At 43.5% G+C, this 27,102-nt stretch overlaps 1 long non-coding RNA gene across 4 annotated transcripts in view; it reads left to right on the top strand.

Annotated features, from left to right (window-relative positions):
• The window catches only part of LOC123383337, a 275,231-nt gene that overhangs the window by 161,489 nt on the left and 86,640 nt on the right, over positions 1 to 27,102 (top strand). For all 4 annotated transcript variants that reach the window (XR_006592928.1, XR_006592927.1, XR_006592930.1 and 1 more), the window contains exon 3: positions 5,477 to 5,708. This is a non-coding gene — a long non-coding RNA (uncharacterized LOC123383337). The remainder of the gene's footprint in view (positions 1 to 5,476; positions 5,709 to 27,102) is intronic.

Genomic DNA, 27,102 nt, shown 5'->3' with positions numbered 1-27,102 from the left:
GAGGGGCAGAGAGGGAGAGAGAGAATCCCAAGCAGGCTCCACACTGTCAGCACTGAGCCTGATGCAGGGCTTGAACTCACAAACCATGAGATCATGACTTGAGCTGTAATCAAGAGTCAGACACTTAACCGAGCCACCCAGGCGCCCTTAAGCTAAAGTCTTAATAGGGGAAAACAAGTTTCAACTACACCCGGGGATTCTTTCCTAAGTCTTGAAGGATGGATTTAGAAACCATAAATAATTGATTTCTACAAGGCTACTTTTCGAATCTCCAATATATAGGTCAATGGATGTATTCAACAAGGTTGCATTTTCTTTACTAGCATGTACTGTTCCAGTGGTATACCAACCACTGTCTGAATCAGAAGCCAGTTCTTGGGTGAGGAGATAGATCAAGTTAACATCTTCATCAACTAAACATCCACTGATAAGAGAAACAACGAAACAAATTTCAAGTGGAAAGTCCCCATATATTCAAAAGCCCAGGAGATTTTTTCTTTTAAAGCAAAGCCAAGGAGCACAGCACGAAAATACATTTTATGGGGTAGTTATTTTGTAAACCTTATTTCTCTCTCGCCCTATTTTAATGAAGAAATATGTTCTGTCCTTGAAGCTTGAGGTTCTCATGAATATTTTTCAACAATTAATCATTGGGGATTTCTCAAATTGAAAACTCTGTAACGAGTACTTGAAATTGCATATTCAAACAGTACAGCCACTAATTCTTTTAATTGTTTAGATTGACCTTGCTTCTCTGGGAAAAATCGGCTCCTGTAGAAAGCACAAAATAATCATTCCTTGACTAAAGAAGACTCAATTAGATTTAATTTGTCCAATCAGGAATGATAAACAGAATATAATTTGCCTTACAAAAGAGGAAAGCATCATCACGGTCACTTTCGGGAGCGTCGTAAAACACTGGCATTGAATTTCATCCGAGGCCATAGATTGACAGGCAGATGTACCATGGCTGTTGTACTTCAACGTGTAATTATCCATCTGGATATTTTTGGCCACCTCTGAAAACAGGTAACCACGTGGGCAGTCTAAAGCAGAATCAACAAATACTGACACAACATGCTGAGGTTGGGCTTAACGTCTTTCTCGGTGTAACTCATCACACCGTCATCTATCATCAAACACTCCCACGATAAATTGGTACCCCATGAAGATGTCATACTACAAGGCAAATAATGAGTCTCATCAATGAATCATTTTGAAGAACACTGAACTCTGCCTTCTGCAAAGGGACACATTTTAGAAAATGGTTCTTCATCTTAAATTATCTTGCAGAGCAAACTGTCACCTTTTTAAAAAATTATCTCAGACACCAACTGTGTCCCTCCTCACTGGTTTCCAACCGTCTATGGGAGTCTTACTCACTGTTGTGATGAATGAAAAGAATCCGAACATCACAGAGAAAAATTGGAGAAAAGGAAATTGGTGCATGGAAAATTAGTCATCCGTTCTTGAAAATTATTTATTACACACTTCAAGGGCATGGAACAGAGAAAGTAACTCCAGAGGCGATGATTATTGAGTTTGTGTTCTTTTGACACACACGCTGTGATCTAAAATCAAATAGGATAAATTTTAAGAACCATCTGTCTTCGAAATGTCTGTTCGATATATGCTGAATTTTTACAGATAATAAGGTGGTAAATTAGGATATGCCATCTATTGGAGATGTATGTTTGCAGTATTAGTCTCTGAAGTCTGGATTAACTGTTCTGAAGAATTCTGTGGTCCTGGGAGAAATTAAATGTTTGTGTACAGTTTTTCTTACATTAAGCATTTGACTAACCATGTGTTATATATATAACATATAACCCCTCAGGTAATAAAATTTATTTTAAAAAGAAATAAATTAAAACTTTTCTTAGACCAGTCAAACCTTAATAGTAACCGCACTATTTGCTGACATTTGTAATCAAGTGTTAAAAATATAAACTTCAAGAAATCAACAATTTATAATATGTTTTACCCATTTGGAAAACAGACTGTATCAAATATGAACACATATTAATCATACGGCCGTGTAATGCCAATCCTAGGTATCCACCACAAACGTGACAACATATGTCTACCCAAGATGTGCCCATGAATTCATAGTATTTTTATTCAAAATAGCACACATAAAAAAATTGGGAACAAGCCATATGTTCGTCAAGAACTGAATGCATAAACATATTTTGTTTACCCATTTATACAATGAACACTATTCACTAATCAAAGGAACATAGCACTAGTAAATGCAACAACAGAGATGAGTTTTGGAAACTAGGCTGACTGAAAGGAGTCAGGCACCGACGTCTACCTACACTCATGCTGCCATTTATATGAAATTCTAGAGAAGACAAAGCTACAGGACTGTCCATGTTGTCCATGTTGGCCCGGGCCTGGGAGTAATGTGGAAGGGTTGGCCACAAAGGGCTAGAGGAACTTGTTAGCATTCTTATGTCTTCATCGTGGCAGTAGTTACCCCCAATTATACAATTAACAGAAGTTTACACACTTTAAAAAGGGGGGGATTGGGGCGCCTGGGTGGCTCGGTCAGTTAAGCGTCCGACTTCGGCTAGGGTCACGATCTCGCGGTCCGTGAGTTCGAGTCCCGCGTCGGGCTCTGTGCTGACAGCTCGGAGCCTGGAGCCTGTTTCGGATTCTGTGTCTCCCTCTCTCTGACCCTCCCCCGTTCATGCTCTGTCTCTCTCTGTCTCAAAAATAAATAAACGTTAAAAAATTTAAAAAAAAAGGGGGGGGATTATTGTACATCCACTGTACCTCAGTAAAGCTGGAAAGTATGTTACTTTGTATACTAAACTGTCATGGTTGACTTGGTGTATTCTCTCACCTATCTGCCATCTATCACCTACCATGTATCCTCAACCAACTGTGTTTATCATCTATTATCTGCCTATCTATCCATCCACCCATCCACCCATCCACCCATCCATCCATCCATCCATCCATCCATCCATCCACCCATCCATCCATTCTGTCTGTCTATCTATCTATCTATCTATCTATCTATCTATCTATCTATCTATCTTATCTATCTATCCATCCACCATCTATCTATCATTGTTGAGCCAAATGTCACCAATGACACATAACAGGAATCTGCTGTGGTCCCATACCAAAGAGATTCAGGCAGGTTGCTGGCAAAAGCCTAGAAAATCTTAACTCCAACCTTGATCTACTTCAATCTCTTTGGAAACAAAGACACTAAATCACCTCCTCGGCTTGTCCAGTTAATTGTCTGAGAGTTCTCTGGAACTGCTCTTCGTACGACAGACTTCAAGAAAGGACCGAGGGTCCTCATGGCAGGCAAGGTTGGAGGATTTGTGACGACCCATTTTCCGGACCGGACATATCTTCTACGTCTTGTTCTTCTCTTTTGAGTAGATAAGAACCTTGTGGCTGAGCTCTGAAATGCACATATTTATCCAATTTAGCTTATTTTTCTTTTATGTAGGGGGAAACAGGCCCCAACAGACAGAGGAACGTGCCTAACATCACTTACCTAGCAATGGTCAGGACTCAGTTGAATTAAACCCCAACACAATAAGGTGGGATATAAAATGGCATCCATTACATAACACATAAATGCCCCAAAATGCATTAACGGTGTCCATTTCATACCTATTTTCTGTATATCGCTAGCAAACATTTTATTCCACCAGAGACCACTACTGATATATATTTGTAGCATCTCCTCTTGAAAAATGCATTGCATTTCCATCTAGAATATGAAAAAATGCTATTAATAATTGATGCTACTTTATAGTACAATTTTATTCCACACCCAAGTTCTGTTGGCCTTACCATAGCTATCTAGGTGGATTTTTTCTTTCCTTTGTTTCCTTTCCTTTCCTTTCCTTTCCTTTCCTTTCCTTTCTTCTTTTCTTTTTCATAATCCAGGAGTTTTAGTGGTTGCTTCTGTAGCTTGTTGGTGTGAAACCTTATTTCTGTAGGAAATCAGCAATAATATCCTTTCCCTCTAAATTTTCACCACCATCCATTCACGTGTTCTGAGTTAAACTGTACAGGTAAGACATAAATCTTAGTTATCATTTGTGTAGAGATCTATTACATATATTTAAATAAAAATAATCACTTAAATTATTCCACATTGATCTCTTCCCAAAAATAGGATTTAAACGTGTATGCAGATTTAATCAAACATTGATTGAAACTTGAATTGATTCTCTAAAATAAAGCTAAGGCTTTTTTTTTGTTTAAACATTTTAGTGTACCTTGAGATCATTCCTCGAAATCTTTGAAGCACCCATTGTTCACCACCTGAAATTTAACTACTGGCATTTATTCTTAAGGGATTATGTTACTAGGCAAATAATTCTTCAATGGGCAAATCTTTAAGTTAATATGCTTTATTGTGAATTACCCAATCTAGCATTCAGCTGGCACGTTCTCTTTAAGTAAATAGTGGGCAGCATTGTAAGGCAGTGAATTCTGGACATTGGGAAAACCCAGTAGAAGCAACAAGGATGCTTAACACAAGACAGAGTAAAAGACACCTAGGGATTTCCCCATCCATCTGTATTTGATGAATTTCTTGCAAGGGTGGCAAGGTATTATTGCACAGTCTTGGGAACAGTGAAGCTTTGGACAGGTGGCGTTGCGCTCACTCAGAATTCAGGGATATAATCACATAGCTGTGGGTCCCACAAGGTCAGTGCTGTGCCTTGACCAGAGAGTTTAGCAACAACAGGCTAACTGTTGAAAGCATCAGTGACCTTTTTCCAGTGGCTGCTCTAAGAGAAGCCTGGAGAAGCAAGAGAGGAATGAGAATTGAAGATGTGTCTTTAGAGAAGCATTAAGTGATGGGGATGCAGAGGTGGGGTTTGGGAGAGCTCCAAACACTTGAATGTGTTCTGGGTCCAGCTCACCATTTCACAGGAATTACAGCCTTCATTCTATTCTGTAGTAAGGTCTTCCTTTCTCCTTTTTCCCCCTTTTCACTACATACTTGACTTCAACACAACAGGATTGAGGTTATTTGTAGAGAGATGCACTCGTTTTTTTATTAAATCTCGCTTTTTAAAGTATTTTTGTGTGCATTTCGATGGGGACATAGCACCAAGTTTCCTTATTTTTCACTTTGCTGTTTGCTGTGTTGGTTGAGTTAGGTTCATTAGTTTTGTTAGAAATTGTCAACAGGAGGGGCGCCTGGGTGGCGCAGTCGGTTAAGCGTCCGACTTCAGCCAGGTCACGATCTCGCGGTCCGTGAGTTCAAGTCCCGCGTCAGGCTCTGGGCTGATGGGTCAGAGCCTGGAGCCTGTTTCCGATTCTGTGTCTCCCTCTCTCTCTGCCCCTCCCCCATTCATGCTCTGTCTCTCTCTGTCCCAAAAATAAACGTTGGAAAAAAAAAATTAAAAAATAAAAAAAAAGAAATCGTCAACAGGAGAGATGGACTGGGTTTTTTTTTAATGTTTTCAATGTTTATTTATTATAGAGAGACAGCGTATCAGCGGGGGACATGCAGAGAGAGAGGGAGACACTAAGTCAGAAGCAGGCTCCAGGCTCTGAGCTGTCAGCACCGAGCCCGACGCGAGGCTCGAATTCACAGACCTTGAGATCGTGACCTGAGCCGAAGTTGGTCGCTCAACTGACCGAGTCACCCAGGCGCCCCAGGATTCTTTCTTCTTACTGGAATTTTTACCCATCAGCTGGATGACAGTGTTCAGGTAGGTGACTATTGCTTCATCGCATGGCTGTGATAGCTTACTTGTCCTAGGCGCGTGGAATGTGTAGTATTATGACATTTTATGTGCATATGTGTGTGCGGGTGCTCACATGCACATTTTCCTTGTAAGATTGCGTAACAGAAGGGTCAACCCTTTATTTTCTCCATGTTCCAAAAGATTCCTCTTTGTTTCCACTTCTAAGTAACCATCCAAATGGAACTGATTCCCGAGCATGATGAAAGGGAAAAAAAAAAAAACAAAAACATTTTCAAGCACACAGGAACAAACCTTTTGAAACAGGAGGAGAAGTGCTCATGTGTCTCAACAGACCACGCGGAATACAGTTTACTCAGTAATTGCGACCACGATAGCTGTTTATTTTTTTCACTCTGCGGCATTTCTCCCTCTTCCGCCCATGGCTCCGTGTCTGGGGATGTGCAAGTTAAGTTCTGGCCCGTAAATCCTATGAACAGGAGTCATGAAAATTTATGGTAAGAGGTACAGTTCTCCTTTTTCCTGGGAGTCCTGCAGGCGATCCCTTATCTGGGTTATGCAGAGCAGGGAGTGTTTCGGGGCCGGCGATCACGTGTGTTGTGGTTAACCGTGTAGCTAGAACATTCTGGTGCATCTGAAGAAGGCCGGCAGGTGTGAAGTTCCTTGAGAGGGACTTCTCTGAAGGTCCTGCAGTCCACAATGGTAGAGATACAGATGTTGAAATGGAAGTAGGCGTAGACACAGGCGTAGAGATGTGTGTGACTGTGTGGACATCCAGTCTGGTGGCCCTTCTCCCCGCTGTCCCACTTCTCGATCTTTGCACGTGTGGTTGCTGCTCACTTCTTCGGACACCCTTCCCCTCCTTGCTCCCGATGTCAGAGCGGTGGGAGCCTGGCAGCAGGAATCACCCTGATGGTGACGGTGTCCTGTCGTGCAGGACATCACATTCGTGGAAGATGTGGAAGGGGGACCCTGCCTTTCCGTCACAGCTCACTGGAGACACGCTGTTGGCCACACAGATGATTCTTCTTTACCGACTTTTAGTACTTTTTCTTAGGGAGTTGACTTCTAGTTTTTTTCTCCCCTTTGAGACTTTCATAACAATGTTTAGGGTAGTCTCATTAATGACCAAGTGTTGGAGCAGTGCTTTGCAAACATTGTGTGTGTGTGTGTGTGTGTGTGTGTGAGTGCGTGCAACACACAGATTGCAACTTTACTTCCCCTGAATCTTATAAGGTGACGGAGCATAAGACGATAGACCGCAGTGCATTCTCTAATGTTCTCTTGGGCGTCTTGTAACAAACACAGCTTCTGTTTCCACAGGTCTGGGGTGTTGGGGGGCTGAGTGTCTCATCTCCCATAAGATGGTGATGCTGTGAGGGGCGCCTGGGTGGCTCAGTACGTTGAGCATCAGACTTGGGCTCAGGCCATGATCTCGCAGTTTGTGAGTTCGAGCCCCGTGTCGGGCCCTGTGCCGATGGCTCTGGAGCCTGCTTCGGATTCTGTGTCTCCCTCTCTCTCTGCCCCTCTCTCCACTCATGCTCTGTCTCTCTCTCTCAAGAATAAAAAAACATTAAAAAGAAAGATGCTATTACTGTGTAGCAAGGGAAACATGGGCCAGCGAATCACAGCGCAGAGACCAATTGGGGCCCACCTGATGTGTGTGTACATCAAGTTTTACTGGCGCCCAGCCAAGCCCATTCTCTTACGTATTTCCGTGGCTGCCGTCCTGCTCCAATGCCAGAGTCGAGCAGTCGTCACCCAGACCGGACGACCGGCAAAGTCATTATGTGCAGTGTTTGGCACTTTGCAGAAAATGTTGGCCATCCCCTAGGTTAGGAATTCACTTCTTTATGAAAGCGGGATATACGCTTCCCTGTATTAAATTTCCTAGCATCGCTTCAAGAGGCATCTGCCATTATCCTTTCCACTTTGCATTTCATTGTGTTGGTTGATGGCATGGTACACGTTTCGTGTGTCCATTTACTTGAGGTCCTGTTACTTGCCTGATAGAGCCTTTGCTCTCTCTCCCTGGTGAGGGATGTGCATTTAGCTCCTGATAGGTTTTATACTGCTTCCCCTGGCAGTGGGGGTGGATGCCAGCTTCCAGACTCTTCATTCCTCTCAGATGCTGCCATGTGGCCAAATCAAGTCTGCCTGCCCACTGGTCTCACTTGGAAGCAACCCCTTCCAATGTTGCTGATCTAATCTAGCTGGCACAAGGGAATGAGTTTGATTGGGGATCGCTGACCCCACATTCTCCTTTGGGTTATAGCCCGAGCCCGCATAGCCAGCATTTTATTTTCTCCTTGATAACTGCCTGGTGCCCTGTTGCCAAGGCTTTTGCTCCTTTATCCTGGAAGATTTCCTGGAGTGCCCCGCACTGTGGGGCCTCCTCCAACATCTGGCTTCCCTCTACCTGCCTCTTGTCTGATCTTAGAGGTGACCCTTGCGTCTGGGCTGCTGAGAAACCCCCACCCTGACTATAGGTGTTGCTGTAGGCACACACGTTTGCATTTGTCTAACACATCTGGGCATGTGGATCAGCCATTTCTTCAGTTTTGGTCACCCTCCCGAAACTGAGAACAAATGCGTTTGTACTCAAACATGATCAACTCCATGCATTTTAATACAGTCGTCCTGTTTGCCTCTAACCCTGGTAGCATCCTCTAGATGGACAGTCTTTTGGGGTAGCGTTTACTTTATGCAGAAAGCTTGGTAACGGACAGATATTGCCACAAGATAGCTGATAGAAACCTTTCGGTTTGCGTTAACTAACAGATTACAAAATGGAGGTTCCTTTTCTTTGCCTGAAATCTCCGAGGTGCCCCAGGAAGGTCAAATGCTATGAGCATTACACATTTCTCAGAGCGTCGAAATTAATGGGGCATTCGGACTTTTCTGCCTGCCTCATCTATGTGCTGTTCACTGGACCACAACAGCCACCTTTGAATTGGCGTGAAGGCGTAGGTGTTTACCCAAACAGGATGGCAGGTCGCCAGTATAAACACAAACACAGACGGATTTTATGAGGTGGAAAGCAGTCTGTTCCAGCCAGGTATCTTCACAGATTTAAACCAAGAGTTTCTGTCCAGAAGGACTACAGCAAAATCTCTCCTTCTACATATTCTTTCCCAGGTTAAGGTCAAGCTCCTTGCTGATATCATCCGTCATGTATATTTCTTTTCCCTCATGAAGGATTTTGTATAAAATCGTCTCTTTCACAAATATCAGCTTTCACTTACTGAACGTCCCCTTCATCGCAAAACCACTGGGGTTCTGCGTGGCTACGTGATGGTGGAAGACTGGAGATTTGGTCTAAAGCAGTATTTGGGGAACTTGAGACGTCATTGGCTTCTGTGTGCACATATATGTACCTTCTGTGCCTACTTCTCACGACCGTAGGAAGGAAATCGGAGAGGGTGCGTCCCCGAATTCTGCATAAACATAAACATGTCCTACAAAGTCCGGGACCTGTATTTAAAAGAAGCCGAGTCTCTCAAATTTCTGTAATGGATGTGTTCTCCAAAGAGAGTTTTTGGTGCTTTTGATTGGGGAAGAGGAAGGAGAAAATACACACACACACACACACACACACACACGCGCGCGCGCGCACACACACGCGCACACACACACACACACACACTGCTATGGATAGAGACAAACTTAAAACCAAATCAAGATGCCAAGAATGCTTCACCAAAAAGAAAGGAGTATCTTCTTTTTAAGGAACACATTTAACCAATTTCCAGAGTAGACAATGCAATTGCTTCTGTTCCTAATTTCTTGAACTGGGTTCTCCTGGACTCAGGGTGTGGACTAAAGGCAGGCAGAATGCAAGTCTTGTGAAGTTGCCCCCGCCATGATGATTTCCACCCATATAGGAAGACATAGGGTGGCTCTCCTTTAGAACATAGAGGGTCTCATGGACCCAACAAGGCAGGCTCCCTTTCCAAACTCAAACTAATGTGGCAGTAGACAATGACCGTTCCATTGAAGAGACCAACGCATTTATTGAAAGGGATTAAAACTCAGGACCCAGAAATATTAGTTAATGCTTACAAGTACTCGTGCTTTATTAACAAAGAATACAGAGTAAATCCTTTTTTTTTTGCCTCCAATAAATTTTCAAGGCTTCTTTATATCTAGCCACATCTTACTGTGTCTGTTAACATTCAATCATCTGCAATATTGGAAGCCTCATTAATTATTAAAAACAAGCAAACAAAGATTGAAAGGCGCACCATAGCACTGGCTTTTAGCCTCAATTCAATAGATTTCTGTTGAATAAATATTGGTAATTCTATAAACACCTTCACAAATTGTTACGGTCTTCATTAGCAAATGAACCTTGTCTTGTGTACATGTTAAATAATTTCATTTGGAGATAATTGGTTGTAAGGTGTTTTAAATTACACTCTTTGAGAAAAGAGGGTCAATTTCAATTTGAAGAAACCGTAAAAGAGTTTCAGACTGTGCCAGGGCGTGACGTTCATGTCGTAAATCAAACCTCATTTTCTGCGCAGAATTACTAATTCATTTTGCTTGGATCCTAAAGCTCATTTGATCACAAATAGATATGGATGTACAATAAGATAAGCCCACAGACACCTAATCTGCAATTTTGGACATTTAACAGTTTTTAAAACCTTTTACGTTGCGAATCTCTCTTCCTTAGTACCCGCAACGCTTTGATATGTAACTGCATTTAAGAGGCATGGGGAATTTGGCCTGAGAAGTCTACATTTTGAGGATTTTCATGTTGCTGAGTTTGATTGTTATAAAGCAGAAAGCCTCCAGCCTCCCCCCCCCCCCGCCCTGCTTCTAACCCTCTCAACCTGTTCCAAATCCCTCCACCTCAAGGAAGCTGCCCAGAAATCATTGACTGAAATGGCCAGCTTAAGGGGGAATAATGGATTGCATTCAATAATTTCTATCATTCTGAAGACCTTTATTTGATGTGAATAATATTATTTCATCTAAATTGCTTACTTGTGAACATAGAAACCTTCCAATAATATTGAGACATCCAAGGAAATACGAAAATTGTGCCTCAAATGTAGAGATATTTTTCTCCCATAGCAAATCATGTTTTCCTAATCCTAACCTTTAGCAAATTGGCAATGATTCCCAGTAAATTACTGAATTTTGTCTGATGTTTGAAAGGAAAAGTTTTCCTGGGTAAATACTCCCATTGTTACATACTTCTGAAGAGAGAATTTTTTTTTAGTTTTTATTTATTGATTTTGAGAGTGTGAGAGAGCATAAGCCAGGGCTGGGCAGAAAGAGAAGGAGAGAGAGAGAGAGAGAGAGACAGAGACAGAGAATCCCAAGCGGGCTCCACAGTCAGCATAGAGCACCTTGTGGGGCTAGAACTCAGGATGGGAAGGTCTTGCACACAGAATATAAAATGGAGCAGGAAGTGGTTGGGATTCCCAGAGCGAGGCTGTCACCAGGACCAGAGCACTGGGATATTGAATCTACCGGTCCCATTATATCAAATGCTATCATGACTAGTTGGGATGCACTCATGTGATATCCTTACATCTTCAAATAATGATATCCCAGAATCGTGTGTTTATTCCCCCCTGTAAGGTCTTTCATATTCTTCTCCAATTTCTGTTTCCCCCACCACAGATAGTAGATTGTGTGTGTGTGTGTATGTGTGTGTGTGTGTGTGTGTGAATGTGTGTCTGTGCATGCCCATGTGTACCCTTGCAGATATATTATCTCTAGGGGCGCAGACGTAATTCCTTCTGATACAACAATTGAATTGAAAAGTAATAAAACTTGGTACCTCAGAACCAAGGCGGATGAATCCATCTGCCCTAAAATAGCATTCCGTATTCTCTTCTCTGTGCCAAACAGAATGGGAGACACACAATGGACACTCCAACTGGCTCATGAGAAATGACAGGCATTTGCTGATGACAAAGTAACAATCCCGGACTGAGTGAAATGTCCCCTCCTAGAGCGAATATGCATAATCTCTGGTCACGACCTCCGTCCGAAGCCTCAGGACAAACGTATGCATCCATTTGAATGTTAGCGACCCAACGGAGCCTCCATTGAGCTTGCCAGAAGCTGGCGGCTTCATGGAATGTCCCCTGACTGGGTAGTGCCCCCCCTGAGAGGACTTGCTAATTTCTGAGAAGGCATCTCAGTCTCAGAATGCACGGTGATCTGGAAGATGTTCCAGATTAGTCCTAAGCGCAGGGGTGGGGGGAGATTAAGTGGGCTTTTTACTCGGATCTAGAATATCCCAATCGTATTCTTTGGCAAACTGCTGCCTGTCTTTCTCCCCAGGACCTCCACTCTTCTCCTCCAAGTCAAGAGGAGGCTGAGCTAAGTTTTGAACCTTCTTCAGCTCTCTAGTGTATGTGCCTGGGGCTGATGGTGAAAGCGTAGCTCATATAATGAGCCAGCCTCACCTTGGTCTTGCAACCAACATCAATACCCTCACCAACAACCAGAGACTTTCAAACTGCACTTGCTACTTAAAATAATTGTTTCCCTTGTAACCTCTGTGCGTAGACACTTCAGATACCTTTCACTCCCAGCTGAGGCAGGAAGGAAAGTGTGTGCCCAGACTGGGTGCAAAGATATTTATGTTGATGTTTTTAAGTGACCATCTGTTACCTTTGATTTGATGTGTACCTGATTCACACTTCCTTTTCCTTTAACCTGCCACATTCTAAAAATATCTGTGCAAAATACTCAGTACACAAGTTTGTTTAAAGATACGACAGATAGCACCATCGAGGAAAATATGGGGGGGAAAAAGTCTGTACAGTATTGGTCAAAGACTCTTCTAATTGCTAGCTAGACAACTAATTAAATTACATCAGCTCAGTATTTTTAATAACCAATTCCTGTACGAAAAGAAACATGTAGACATCACAGAAATTCATATTGTCTGTTAGTTTCCAGTTTTCAAGACTGGGATGCATATTTTGAAAATCTCAAGTTCAGAAAATATTCACCAACACCCAAGTTAAATATAATGTCCATAAAGTCTGGCTTCAGAATTTTTTTTCCAAAGGCTTTTTTCAGCTGATCAGTCCTTATTCTATTCTATTCTATTCTATTCTATTCTATTCTATTCTATTCTATTCTATTCTATTCTATTCCATTCCATTCCATTCCATTCCATTCCATTCCATTCCATTCCATTCCATTCCATTCCATTCTTCTTTTCATTTCCAAACATTTCATTTAGGGAGGTCTGTTTAGCCATGGGAATGCATTCAGCACTGATGAGGCAACCTTTCCTTACTTTTCGAAACAAGCTTTCTGATGGATGTAATCATACAATGCTAGAGACTTCATGATTCACCTGACGCAGATATATGTCACCTGTGTGCTGGTGGCATGTGTTAGGGCTGGGGACAGAGAACTTACTGTCCCCTGTGTACTTCTGTTGACGTAGGAAGTGTATGTATTCCTGAGGTCCAACCATTCATCATTTGTGTTCCCAACACTATAAACAAAATGCTGTATCAAGAATCTGAAATACGGAGGGACGCCTCGGTGGCTCAGTCGGTTAAGCATCTGACTTCTGCTCAGATTATGATCTCGCGGTTCATGTGTTTGAGCCCCCAGTCGGGCTCTGTGCTGACAGCTTGGAGTCCGGAGTCTATTTCAGCCCATCCACCAAACAAAATCGAGGACCATGACGAGCATTAATTTATCTAACATCCTCCTCACGAACACGTCTCCCCATCTTGACTTAAACATCACGGCAAATCCTGCATTCAGGGTTTTCTTCCTTTGGTTGAGTGAACGTATGTTTCATCAACACGTGCTCTTGAATGGGGATACGTGTTTTATTTTTTCCTTGACTTTGACAAAACAGGGTGACGGAGGGGGGGGTCTGTCACCTGGTGGAACTCACGGTCTTAGTGTGGAAATCTATCAGACATTCGCGGTGCTATGTATGAACGGGAACCCTGAGCTGAAATCAAGAATTGGAGGCCTAAGCAACAGAGCCACTCACGCTCCCCTGACCTGTTTTTCAAGGAGGATTCCCCAATTTTTCTGACCCACAATGCATGAAGGATGCTTTCAGATCACATCTGCACCTACGCTTGATGTCCACGGGCTCCGGGTGGGGGGGGGGGTTGATAGATACCATGTCCCCTTTTCTCACGTCTGATGTAACGATGGTACCTCCCCATTTCAGGAGGCGTTTGTTGTGACATTTTTATGCATTCTTTTAACCCCTTAAGTAAGTTCCTTTGGATTCCTAATTACAGACAGTTTTGACAGAGGAGACTCAAATATTATCACTGCTTTTTCTCCTTCCATCCAGGTGACTTTATTTTTCTCTCAAAATCCAACCCCGTGATAAATCTCTGCCATGCAGGGACATCCCCAACTAGGACATGGCACCCTCTTTTGATTTTTGGTACCTTGTTGGGTGAAACATATTCATAATGCGTTTGGATTTTTGAAACCAAATTCCTAAGTGCAATGGACTTTTGTTTGTTTGGTTTTCCCCCCCACTGCCTGTTAAACTCACATCAGCCTTAACAGGAGGATGGGGGCCATTACATGTGTATCGTTCCCCTTTCTTCGGTCACTTGTATAAAACTGGGATGATCTGCTTCTTGAATGGCCCGTGAACGTCCTCTCTGTCGGAAGCCCTTTTAACCACTGCTGTAGTGTCTTCACCACGTACGATTTTCATTCCTGTCACCTCTTGGTAAGCCAGCCCGAAAAAAGATTCTTAAACTTTGCTTAAGAATGACGTCCCTCCCAAACACCAGAGTCTGTAAAAGGGTGATGATATTCTCCTCTGCATTTCATCTCTGCCTTACCTGCATTGATGACCCCTCCTCCATTCATTCATTCATTTATTTATTTAATTTTGAGAGAGATTGACAGAGACAGAGTGCAAGCAGGGGAGGAGCAGAGAGAGAGGGAGACAGAGAATCCAAAGCAGGCTCCAGGCTGTGAGCTGTCAGCACAGAGCCTGATGCAGGGGTTGAAGTCACGGACTGCGAGACCATGACCTGCCCCGAAGTGAGACGCCCAACCGACTGAGCCACCCAGGCTCCCCCATCCCTCCTGTATTTAAAATGTAATCCCCTTGTATTGTTAGCCAGTTGACTCGAGAAATACTAGCCATACAGCCCCACTTCTTTCTATCTTGTCTCCTCATCTGTTAGTCAGTATTGCCGGAGACCTACCTCTTTTTCCAGTTTGTTACAAAGAACAACTCTTGCTTACGTTGAATTTCCCGGTCCTATGGTTATCATCTCTACTGTCTGTTTCTTCTCTTACTTGCGTTATCTTTCCCTTTATATCCTTGGGGTTTGTGCTACTGTTCTCATCTGTTTGTTAGATACTGTTGTTACCTTTATGTGAAATACTTCATTCTTTTCAAGATAGTGTGTTTTCTCATGTAAATTTTCAGGACGTGATATCCCCCCGTGACTCAGTCATGTATATTTCTAATAATACTTTGGATTTCTGGTTATAAAGCCTCCTGTAACCCAGCGCTGATTTACGTAACCCCTGTTCGTATGTTTTATTAAATAGGCAAGAATTCATTACCTACCTTCTCATTAATGTATACGTTAGTGTCCATCCGTGTCAATAGAATATGGAGGAAGGGGTAGACAGAAGCGTGGTCTCCAAGGCACTTTATCTTTGGCGTGTCTTGAGCGTTCTTATGACTTAATATGTGGTCAACTATTACAACGGTCTGTAGGTGCTTAGGGAAAGATGTGTATTTTGAACGGTCTCCCTGACACCCACACTCTCTTTGGGACATTTTTCTGCACCACTTCCAAATTGTTTTCAGAACTGCACACTCTTCCAAGGCTGCAGACCTCCCGACCTCCGCAGGCCGCCGGGGTGTGTGAGGACATCAAGGTGTATGGGTGGGGGCCGGAATTCACAGGGGCGGGATGGGGGCCAGCACGGTGCCTGCCCTCTTCATTCCCAAATGGGCAGTTTTGAGATGCAGCTCAACTGCCATCGGAGGGGTCTGCCCAACACCTGTTTTCCTCAGCTTCTCACAAGGTCAGCCCTCCTTGCCGCCTTTATGTGGCTCAGGAGAGGAGCCGCCTCAGAAGCCTGAGGCCACAGTAGGGGACAAATAAAACAAAACCTCGTGTCGCCCCACAGTTCAATGTCACAGACGTGCGTCGCTGCCCGAGGCTCAGGCAGCCATCACCTTCTGCAGCCCGCCCGCTGATGCACCTGCTCAAACGGCCCCAGCTCCACGTGGGCCGGCTCTGTCTGCTTTGTTCCTTGCTGTCCCTTGCCATTCTTCAAGGATCCGTGTCGGCAGAGGCAGCTGGCGGCTTTAGGAGGGGACCTGCATCATAATTCAGGGCACACACAGCTCTCTGGATGGACGGTTCTCTCCACGCCTGTGTGTACGTGCACCTATGCGATTTATCTTCCCGGTGCCCGCCTGCCAGAGTCCCCCGAGCAGGGCGCCCAGAAGAGTCCCAGGGCGTCAGTCAGCCCCCTCGTCCCTGTCCCCTCTGGGCTGATTCCGCAGCTACTGGTGTCAAAGAGCCTACCTATTCACTGACCCTCTCCCATTGTACGCCTTAAGGGCAACTAAACCCTGCCATCAAAAAACGTGTTCGACAGCACGAGGACCTGTTTTGAAACAACACCAAGAAGAATCTCCCTCCTGCCCACCCCGTGGCAGCGATCTGGGGGCAAGATGGGCACGCTGTGTGCCGCGAGCATTTTACGGTCAGAATTGAGTCGGCTCGTCATGGAGGGCCCGTGGGTAGCCCTGAAAATGAAGCTGCTTACTTTGCAGACTTGAGGATGCAAAGTGCCTCCCTGATAACATGCCGTTTTCATTTCCCCGGGACCACGTGTGTAATTAGCTGGCGGCACAATGAGGACCTTATGTTGTCCTAACCTTTTCTTCCTTACCCGTTCTCCGGCTTCTAAACATGCTTTTTACCTTTTCTATCTGAAGCCAGAAAAACCACAACATCCCAAAGGGAAGAATGCCGAAACCTGACCGGTGTAGAAGGGCGTCGTCGGAAAAAAAATGGGGAGTTGCGCGAGATAAATCATGAGTAAATTTATGTTAATATTTTTACAATTAAAAAACCAAAGCTGAGTGACTATCAAATCAGTTCCAAATAATTACTTGCAAGTATATAATATGAACACGCATGTAAATTATCGTGATGTTTTCAGCCAACACTAGATCGTTACTGTTCAGTCATAAAACTAAGATGTAGTGTAGAAATAACTCAGGTGCAAAATGTTATACGGGAATCTATTTTGTAATTCCCAATTTGTCTTGCTTCTTGTTTGGTTGATACAACCTCCACGATCGAACTCTGAAACAGGCCCTATGATTTCAGAGCTGAACTCTCCAGATGTAAGGTCTCCATTTAAAATCCCGGGTGACCAGTTTCACTGGGAAACTAATTTATTGATTTTCGTTTTTTTCTGCATATAAATGATATCCTAAAAAAAATCTTGGATGATTTTTTAAGTAGCTTTATTTTAAGTAGACTGACACATGCAAATGCATGTTCTCCGCCATATTGGTTCCTGGTGGAAGTTGGAACCTCTTTGCATTGATCCTGTCAAGATTCCAAAAATATGGAAGTCTTCTCCAGGAACTACAGTGCATTTTCATAAATCTGTCTTCTACCCACAGTCCTTGTTTGGATCTCATTTCGGCCATACAATTACATTATGGAAAGAAAAGTATTCCTCCTCACTTACCTCTTCCATACTCACCCAAGCCGCATCTAGACTCTCACTCGGCATCTTCCTTCTGGAAAATTGTAAAATAATACAATTATATGTATATATGGCAGTCATGGGTCTTCTGATCCATGATCTTTGCCAATACGGTGCCCATCATGGCCTTGAAAAGGCAGGGACAGATTCCTGGAAGAGGCACCATAGTGATGAGCTAGAGGGAGCTTAGCTTTATTGTTCTTGTGTCTAAACTTCAAGGTATCTGCTCTTCTGGTGCTTTGGGGACCGAGAGGCACATTTCGCATCGTTTTCACCTGCAAGGTCAGCTGCGTCCAAATTCTACACTCTGAGTGTCTTGCTTCCACCCAGGTGCCACCTACCTCCCCAAAGCCCATTCATCTAACACAAAGACACTAAATGTTTATTGTGACTGTGCCAAGGGATGGGGAAACCAAGTAGAAAAAAGACTAGGGTGAGTTTCTTCTTCAGCAGCTCACAGTAGCTGAGTTGTGAGGTCACACTGAAGGGTATTGTGGCATGTACAGTGGGTCCTTCGTGTCCATGAGCCATATAAGCTCAGTGGCGGTGACGATGGCTGGACCATGGCAGAACTCACTGGGACGTGACAGTTGGGATGGGCTGCTACATGAATGCTGCTTACATCCCTCGTTCTACTGAGTGCATGCAAGTTCCAGATCTCCTCACATGCCCGCCCAGGATAGCCTGTCCCCTGTGTCCCTCTGGCTAGAGCTCAGAACACAGGGCGAGGCTCACCGTCTACACTGTGGTGCCTACCTTTTGCTTTGCCATACTAAGCATATGAATGTGACTGTGCTGGTCAGCCAACAAAGTCTAGCCATGGCTGAAACAAAATCCTTACTGCTTATCAAAGCAAAACACAACATTTTATATGCCTGTTCATAAAGCCATACACCCCAAAGACAAAAGAAAAACAGAATTAGCCATTATGTATGGGTTGTATTTTTTCAGTAGGTAGAGTCCCCCATTAACCTACGATCACTAACACCCTAGAATAGGGGACAAATTGAGCACTATGTAATCACTAAGAGGTGATATGCTTCATAATAAAGTCCCTTATTCTTTCCTTTTTCAAGGAAAAACCAAGTAAAAGAGGGCCATCTGTTCACAAGATTTGGAGATAATTACAATGGAGGTGCTTTTGGGAAATGCTTAAAGTTTTTAAATTTTTAAAAAAATTTTTTGTTTTACTGTTTATTTTTGAGAGAAAGAGAGGGAGAATGAGTGTGTGAGCTGGGGAGGGGCAGAGACAGAGGGAGACACAGAATCGGAAGCAGGCTCCAGGCTCTGAGCTGTCAGCGCAGAGCCCGACGCGGGACTCGAACCCACGGACTGTGAGATCATGACCTGAGCTGAAGTTGGATGCTTAACTGAGCCACCCCGGCACCCCAGGGAAATGTTTAAAATTATTTCCAACGTAGAAGGGCAAATACTCAAGAACAGTTACACCAATGTGTCATTCGGAATACTGGTGGGGGTGACTAATTTGCATTTCTGTGATTTTTATACATAGATTTTCTGCTACTAGAATTTAAGGCGTCAACACTTTCTACTCTTCTGAAGATCTCCATTTTCTTGGTCTCCAGTCTTTGCTTTTCCAAACATCGTTCAACAGAGAAGCACCAAATACAAATGGCAAATAGACATGTGTAACACGAGCCGCTAAAATAGTCTCATGGGATAGCTGGACCCTTCTGAAATGTGTTTCATACATGTAACGTTTTTCGTAATAGCCTGATGCTATAGTGTTGGCATCAGTGACGTCAGTGCTACCATTAAATGTAGGATTTTTGTGTTCTCTCTGCAGCACTGCTATGTAAAAAGTGCCTGATTTTATTTTATTTTGTTATTGTTTTAAGTTTATTTATTTATTTTGAGAGAGAGAGAGAGCAGGGAAGGGCAGAGAGGGAGAATCCCCAGCAGGCTCTGTGCTCTCAGCCCAGAGCCCAACACGGGGCTCCGTCCCATGAACTGTGAGATCATGATCTGAATCAGAATCAAGAGGTGGCCGCTTAACTGACTACGTCACCCAGGAGCCCCTGAAAGTGCCTGATTTTAAATCATGCCCACATAGGGCAGCTGGAGGAGTCCCTGCTAGAAGTCAGTGTTCTGAGCTGGCCTTGATCACACACACGTAAAGACTCCGAGGTCCCAGGGACCGTTCAATACAGGCCTGCCCCTGGTGTGGGATATTCCGGAACCAAGAAGGGGCCTAATCCCATCTACTTGTGGCAGCAAGTCCCTCTAGGAGGACACTCTGAAAACATTGTCACTCACCATGAGGAGTTATCCTGCCTTCCTACAAACGCTCAAGTTTTCCAAATGTGCTATTTCTTTTTTAAAAAATTTTTAAATAATGTTTATTATTAAACATTTAATGTTTTTATTTATTTTTGAGACAGAGAGAGACAGAGCATGAGCAGGGGAGGGGCAGAGAGAGAGGGAGACACAGAATCCCAAGCAGGCTCCAGGCTCTGAGCTGCCAGCACAGAGCCCGACGCGGGGCTCGAACTCACGGACCGCGAGATCATGACCTGAGCCGAAGTCGGATGCTTAACCCACTGAGCCACCCAGGCGCCCCTAACTGTGCTATTTCTAATTTGAAAGAAACCAATGAGCCAAAATACATTTAGTCTTCAATGAGAACACTTACATTGTTGTTTTGTTTCAAATGCAAACTCAGATTTCTATCTCTCCCTCAAGGAAAATTGCATTAGAAACTATGGGTCTTCAAATAAAATGCTGATTTATTTTGTTTTAAAAAAGAAACCACGGTTTCCTGTGTTGATACTTCATTCCAATTTTCTACCTTCCCTTGGTAGGAAAGGAAGGGGTGAAATGTTGCGTAAGGATTCTAACTCAGCACTGAAATATCCCAATACCAGTCACCCGGTGTTTTGAGCTTGGGGGTGGGGGGAAAATGTGACCTGCTTATATAATATCCAGATATTGTCTCCGGAATAAGTAGATCAATTACAGTTTCTCAGGGATGTTTCAATGACTTGACTACTTTAGTAAAAACGTTTTTAGCTACCTGATTAATTGCCTGACTTCTGCAAATTGTCTGCCACCATCATGTAAATCACTTGGAACAGGAGGCTGATGCCTTGTCAGGCAGGAGGATTGGAGGTCCGGCTCAGCTTAATGGAAGCCATGTCGATGTGAAATTAAAAAAGAGAGAGAGAGAGAGAGAGAGAGAGAAACCCGAAAAGGGACTGTTTAGCTATAACCTAAGGACAAAGTAAGGTCGAATTGCTGCTCGCATTATTTTGACACATGCAATCCCAAGGCTGGTGCTCTTCACCAACATTGCCATTGCAACCTAAGGGAGTCTGGGAGTTGTGTATATTCCACCAGAAGACGTAGCTCCAGGGAACTTGGATTCCCTTGAAGATTCTGCTTCAGAAAGTCTAGGCTGACAAACAGCAATGCGGTTTTTCTGAAAGCTTCTCAGATGTGTCTACAGATCCATAGGGCTTGAGAGTTCTCGTGTGCGGTTTTTCCCAAAATGAGATTGTTTTTGTGAGGGAAAGAAGGAGGAGATGATGCCGTGGGTCTTTGAGGTCGAATACGTTTAAGAGGGTTTTGTTTCAGGTCTCCTTTTTAGACATGGTCTACACTGGTGGAAGTGTCCAACACTGAAGCTCCTGGTGGGACGGAGTGGGTGAGCAAATTGAGTTTGTTTAAACCAATATTTCTCATGTGGTAAAACCATAGTAACCCTCGGAGAAAGTCTGTTCATGCAACCACATCATCCCCTGACCTGTAGACCCCAGTGGTTACAAGAGAGTGTGTGACTTCAGGCAGCGTAGGGAAGCCCAGCCCCAAACACCAACATCCTCATGGCGGAGGGACCCTCCCCTTCCCCTGGGCAGATCCCACAGGGGCTAAACAGAGAGACCATCACAAGAGTTAATCCTTTTGTGTTTGGATTTTTGGTTTTTCATTCACATTGGTGGTCTCTGTCGCTTGGCCGCGATAGTTCCCCAAGTAGCCCCTCATTAAGTGGCTTTAGCAAAGCCACTAACTCTACTCCTCCTTTGACAGAAAGGAGCTAACGTAGGTGAGTTTCAGGTCTTCCCTGAAATGTTTGCGTTTTCGTCCAGATTTAGTGAGATGTAACTAACTCTGTTTCCAGGTATTGGTCCTGCTCAGAGACATAGCACATTTGATACGAGAGTAAAGACCCAGGGAGTTTGTGCCTTGGATGTCTCTTGGACGTTGGGTGTTCACTTGTTCCTTTCCTGTGTCTCTGAGTGTCTGTCTCTCCCTTTATGCCCCCTTCTGTATCCCCCCACCTCTCTCTCTTTCCTTATGCTTTTCCTTTCAGTGAAGCTTCTAGATATGTAAACTCCGTGGAGTCCGATGAGTCCTTTCAAACACCCAACGCTTGGGAAATCTTTGCGAACATATAAACGCGTTTTGAAATTTTTATCACGTTGTAAAATTTTCATGCACTGCTCCTGTTCTGAAAAGAAAAACAAACAATCCCAAATGTCTCTAAAAGTGAGTAATTTCAGGGACGAGGCTTCTTCCCGAGGCTTGTGCTAACTTGTCTGCCAGTAACCCCAACTGCTCAGTGAAACTCCGTGTTTCCAAACCCAATGCTGGCTTCTTCGCCATTGCCCGTACCAGGGAGACGAAAGCAATTTCACCGGGTGAAAAAATGGTAGGATTGCATTTCACATAAAATGTCAGATTGGTCTCAGGTAGAAAAGTTATAGTTTTGCTATGTGGCAACCATGAAAGTGATCATGTCATTATAGATCATATTGGCCGTCAGAAAACTCCTGTGTTCTGGGTTCAGGTTCATTTACTTGTTTACTCCAACTGTGAGCAGCTAAGATGAATTACTTCCCCTTTCTCTTCAACATCCAGGCTACTGTGAATGCCTACTGATGTCTTTATCTTCCACACTCCTGAAAAGGGCAAGCTCTAAAATGTGGACATCGTGGGGCGCCAGGGTGGCTCGGTCGGTTGGGTGTCTGACTTCAGCTCAGGTCATGATCTCACAGTTTGGGGGTTCGAGCCCCGCATCGGGCTCTGTGCTAACAGCTCAGAGCCTGTAGCCTGCTTCTGATTCTGTGTCCCCCTCTCTCTCTGCCCCTCCCCCATTCATGCTCTGTCTCTCTGTGTCTCTCAAAAATAAGTAAATTTTTTAATGTGGACATCGTATTGGCTACCGAAGCCCACGTGACAACAGATTGATGGAAGAGCCTTAAGTCAGTAACCTTCTCATTTAAGGTTATTTCTGAAGACTACAGATTTCCTCATTCCTGGCTCATTACGGAAGTCTCTAAGCGGTGGACGTTTTCATCAGGCAAAGGTGGGGCTGTGGGGCATCACTCAGGTGCACACATTCATCCTTTCTCGGGAAGGTTCTGCACCCAGTACCAACGTGTGGGTTTTGCCACCACTGAACAATTCTGTGACACCAACAGGGTATCCTACAGTTCAACTCAATCCTGACACTACCTCCCGGGAAATAGGGTCAGATCCCACACGGTAAGGACTCAAGTCCTATGAGACTGCTGCCCAACGTCAGTTGCCAGTTGGAAGCCCAGGTTGTGACCTGGCTGGCTGCGAATCAGGGTTCTAACCGCCCCGTTCTTGGTCGGATTCGTCTTCTAGAGCGGCTCACAGAACTCGGAGGAACATGTTACTAGATCACCGGTTTGTTCTAGAGAGATACAACTAAGGAGCAGCAGGATGGAAAAGACAGAGAGGACTTGTTTCCTCACACTTGGTCCTACAACCCAGCTTCCGTGCCCTCCCCAGATGAGCCTGTCTCCCCGAACTTCCTTGTGTTCGCCAACCCCAGAAGCTCTCCAAACCCTGCCCTTTCGAGTTTTTATAAAGCACTCAGCACTTAGGTATGGTTGATTAAATCCTTGGCCATTGGTGACTGAACTCAACCTCCAGCCCTTCCCCCCTCCCCAGAGAGATGGGAGGTTGGGACCCAGTTCCAACCCTCTCCTCAGGGGGTCGGTTCCCCTGGCAACCAGCCCTCCCCCACCCCCCCACCCCCCCACCGCGTTCTGCGGGGAGTAGACCCCTGTCGCCTCCTTAACCTAACAAGGGCACCTTTATCACTCTCATCCCTTAGGAAATTCCAAGGGTTTAGGTGCCGGGCAGGGCAGAGGACCCAATACAGATTTCTTACATGCACAGCTCTTCAGGACTTCACTTCTTGGCTCTGCTTTGCTGTGCCCTCCCATGTCAGACTTGGATACTTCTCTGCTGTGTTCATCTACGATTCTCTGCATCCCAGAGTCCAAACCCCCTCCTTCATTACAGGAGCCAAGCTCTCCTTCAGGGTCCTTTGAAATCAGATCTTGCTCAGGCCTCTGATAGCTTTGTTTGTTTCATCATTAGTATTTAGTTTAATTTGTCAGCTTTTCTTTTACATATCTAAACCAACTTCTGAAACTTGTGGTCACGAGTGCTTACCAGACAATACGATCTTTAAAAAAGTTCTTTTTTCCCTGATAGTTTCTTTGTCATGCCTGAAATTTCAGATGAACCTGCTCAGGGTGTTTTACCTTAAGAACAAAAACAAAGAAGCTTCTGGGGGCACCTGGGTGGTTCAGTCGGTTAAGCTTCTGACTCTTGGTGTCGGCTCAGGTCATGATCTCACGCTTCATGAGTTCGAACCCTGCATCGGACTCCGTGCTGACACTGCGGAGCCTGCTTGGGATTCTCTGTCTCTCTGCCCCTCCTGTTCTCTCTCTCTCAAAATAAATAAATAAACTTTAAAAAAAATCAAGACTCTGTATTTTTGTAGGAATGGATTTCTAAGTTTCAAAAATCTGGCTTTATGCACAGCCGTGTATTTCACTCGATTTTTTTTCTACAACAGTAAATTATACTAATTACATAAAAGCCAAAAATGTTACAGACTCTGAAAGTATTTAATGCATAACTCTGATTTTAATCTTTAAAAAGTGTAAGTATTGTACATGTAAAATTAAATATAGAAAACAATGGCAGATGGCCAAGAATCCTCTATACAGACTTAAAAGGTAACTAATATCTCCCCTTCTACTTGGTTCTGGAATCTCTCCATTATTAAAATGAAAGTCTTAGAGATATCAACAAAGTCATTTCACATTGACTAAGAAGATGTTATGGCCCGGAATATGGTCTAACATCCTAAATAGTTTGTGTTCTCTTGAAAGAAATGTCTCCTTGGCTATTCTTGGGTGGACTGTTTTATTATTACAATTAAGCCAAGTTGGTTGATAGTGTTGAACAAATCTCTGATATCCTTAACTAATTTTTCTGTCTCCTTTCTCTACCAGTTGTTCAGAGAAGGATATTTTAATCCCTCACTTAAACTGTGAATTTCTCTGGTGGTCCTTCCATATCTGTTTTGTTTGTTTGTTTTTTGCATTTTTGAGACATTGTTATCGGGCGCATCGGCATTTAGGATTTTACATCCTCTTAATAAATTGGCCTTTTTATTGTTAAGAAATAATCCTTATCACTGGTCATAGTCTTTGCTGTGACACATCCTTTATGTGCTAGAAATGTAGCCGCCCCAAATTTAACCTCCTTGTGTCTTTATATTTAATGTGTTTTACAGGAAACATACACAGTTGGGGATATATAGGCAGCCTGTCTAGTTGGTAGCATATAATAGATTTGAGACTTGCCTTTGTTCATCTTCACTAACTCTGCTTTTAATTGGAGTTTACAGACCATTCACATTTAAGTGATTAGTGATTTGGCAAGGTTTAAAATACCACGTGCTGTTTGTTTTCTTCTTCTTTGTCTCATTTTGGGTATTTTGTTGTTGCACTGTCCTCACTTTCCCATTTTTTGCCTTCTTTCATATTATTTGAATATTTTTTAGAATTCTCTTTTTTCTCCCTTGTAAGCTTGTTCACTATGATTTTGCTATTTTGGTGGTTACTTTAGGGCTCACAGTTCACATCTTTAATGTTTCACCATCAACACGCAAATGATACTACACTTCACGTAGAATATGTGAAGATGACTAAGTTTACTTGCGTTTCTCTCCTCCTCAAACCACATCAAATTTGCTTAAAGAGTTGTCTGTCTTTTGAAGAGATTTAAGTTGGGGCACCTGGGTGGCTCAGTCAGTTAAGCGTCTGACTTCAGCTCAGGTCATGATCTCACGGTTCAAGCCCCGCATTGGGCTCTGTGCCCACAGCTCAGAGCCTGGAGCCTGCTGGATTTTTGTGTGTCTCTCTCTCTCTGCCCCTCCCCCACTTGCACTCTGTCTCTCTCTCTCTCTCTTAAAAGTAAATAAACATTCAAAAAATTTTTAGGGGGCGCCTGGGTGGCTCTGTTGGTTAAACATCCAACTTCAGCTCACGTCATGATCTCACAGTCTGTGGGCACAGCACAGCCCCGCATTGTGCTCTGTGCTGACAGCTCAGAGGCTGGACCCTACTTCGGATTCTGTGTCTCCCTCTCTCTCCGGTCTCCCCCACTCATGCTCTGTCTCTCTCCCTCTTTTCAAAAGTAAACATTAAAATTTTGTTTTAATTTAAAGAGATTTAGGTGATAAGGAAAACTTTTAACAGCACAGTTCTAATTTTCATGTTGTTATCATATTGGTTTAAACATTCAATTATCCTTTAAAGAGATCCAAATTGTAAGAAACTGTTCTTACACGTAATCAATGTACAATGTTTGATGTTCCACATTGCATTGTATAGACCCATATTTCCATAATCACACCTGATATCATTTTCCTATTTGAGGATGCTTTTAACATTTCTTGGAGTGCTGTCTATATTAACACATTCTTTCTGCTTTTGTATGTTTGAAGCGTCTACATCTTCTGTGATTTTTTTTAAAGTTTATTTATTTGTTGTGTGTGAGAGAGAGAGGGAGAGAGAGCGAGCAAGGGAGGGGCAGAGAGAGGAAGAGACAGAGAATCCCAAGCAGGCTCCAAGCTGTCAGTGTAGAGGCTGATGTGGGGCTCAATCCTATGAACGGTGAGATCATGACCTGAGCCGAAATCAAGAGTGGGACGCTTAACCAACTGAGCCACGCACGGGCCTTACGTATTCTTTGATTTTCAAAAGATTTACGTGCTGGTTATGTGATTCTAGATTGAATTTCTTCCACCTTGGTACCCTGTAGATGTTATTCCACTCTCCCCCTGCTTGCCTCGTTTCTCACAAGAATACTGTTCAATCCTACTCTTTGTCGCATGACATGTAACCTGTCTTTCAGGTGTGGATGCTTTAAGATTTTTCTCTTAATCGCTACTTCTCAGTAACTTGATTGTGGAGTACTAGGCATGTCTCTAAAATACGGCATAGCATCATCTCACAAACTCAGTAAATTGGAGTTTAATTCATAATGTTTGTGTTTGTTTTGTGTTTGAACTTTGTGAAGTTTGGGATTATAAATTAATATCAAAAATGGAAAATGCTTTGTTATTATTTCTTCAAGTATTGTTCTCATAATCGTGTTTTTCAGGAGTTCAATTACGTATATACTAAGGTGCTTACGGTTTTTCCACAGCCCACAGAAGTTCTATTCTTTTTTTAAAAAAATCTCTTTTCTCTTGTGTTTTATTTTGTAGATTTTTCCCCCTGTAGCTTTAAGTTCACTAACTCATTTTTTCTGCCAAGCCTACTCTACCCTTAATCCCACTCAATGAGTTGATCATCTGACTTAT

This window comes from Felis catus, chromosome X (genome assembly GCF_018350175.1).
Source record: "Felis catus isolate Fca126 chromosome X, F.catus_Fca126_mat1.0, whole genome shotgun sequence".
Taxonomy (NCBI): Eukaryota; Metazoa; Chordata; class Mammalia; order Carnivora; family Felidae; genus Felis; species Felis catus.
This window is presented reverse-complemented; position numbering and strand designations above follow the sequence as displayed.